Source organism: Hevea brasiliensis, chromosome 3 (assembly GCF_030052815.1).
Source record: "Hevea brasiliensis isolate MT/VB/25A 57/8 chromosome 3, ASM3005281v1, whole genome shotgun sequence".
NCBI classification, from domain to species: Eukaryota; Viridiplantae; Streptophyta; class Magnoliopsida; order Malpighiales; family Euphorbiaceae; genus Hevea; species Hevea brasiliensis.
The window spans coordinates 23,367,158-23,368,507 of NC_079495.1; positions in this window are offsets into that span (position 1 = coordinate 23,367,158).

The following is a 1,350-nucleotide window of genomic DNA, read 5'->3' on the forward strand; positions in this document are numbered from 1 at the left end:
ACAACAGCTAGTCACTGGTCAACTTTGTCGAATGTAATAGCAGGATAACCAGGAAGGTAATATACCAGAGGCATTTCTTAGAGGTCTTGCAACAACACATCTTTCTGGGAGGGCTCAAGTTGTTTATGATTCTTCTTCAAATTGCCACAGTTCCTCAGCACTACTGGAAAATTCTTCTGGAGATTTGATTTTCTACTTGGATGGAGCTCACAGTCCAGAAAGCATGGAGGTCTGTGCCAAATGGTTCTCTAGTGCTGTTCAAGAAATCAAGCAATTACCAAAGTTATCATCATCTTCTCATGATGTTGAAAGTATGAAGGAAGTTTGGGGCAATGGTTATATCCAAAGTGAAAGAGGTAGCACTGACGAGTCTAACAAAATATCGAAGAAGGTGAGATTCATTATAGTCAGTGAGATTTAAATAGCGGGCTCCGAGTTCTTAGCCTTTTTCTTTGTCACTTGTATGATCCCATCATTGTGGATTTTTTCTTAAGTGTTCAAACTGTCTCTTTTTAATGCTTCTAATGTACTAGTGTTTATGCCTTGTAGATTCTTTTATTCAATTGCATAGAGGTCAAAGATCAACTCCACCTAAGTAGTTTGCGCTTAGCCGGTCCCAAGCCCGGATAAAGGAGGAGGGTTGCTGTAGGTGACAACCAGCGTAAAAATTTCGTCACACCCTATGATATGGATTTAAATGATATAAACGTTGGGGCATCCTCTACTAACGATGCGCTACATCGAAGCCCGAGTGTAGTGAGAAATATGCAAGGGTGTAGGGCGTTCATCGAAAGCGACGAGCCATGCTGGCGCCCGGGTGTGGTGTTAAGTGAGCAAGGGTTCCCACATCATGGACGGGTGTGGGTAAAGAAGGCAGTCCATAGGATAGATAGTAGAATAAATAGTGGAACAGAACACAAGATAGACATAGAAAACAATAGAAGATATTATAGAAGGAGACCAATTAGGAAGAAGTAGGATAGGAGGAGAATCAGGGTTGGTACTTGGAATGTTGGATCACTTACAGGAAAATTAATGGAGCTTGTGGATACCTTGGAAAGGAGAAGAGTGAATATTGCTTGCATTCAGGAGACTAAATGGATAAGAGAGAAAAGTAAGGAAGTGGGTAATTCAGGGTACAAACTGTGGTTTACCGGAAAGGAGAGAAACAAAAATAGAGTGGGCATAATCATAGACAGGACATTGAAAGACGCAATAATAGCTGTGAAAAGAGTAGAAGATAGAATTATACTAGTAAAGCTAGTACTACAAGGAGAAACAATAAATATAGTTAGTGTTTATGCCCCACAAATAGGACTAGACAGTGAGAGTAAACAAAGGTTTTGGGAA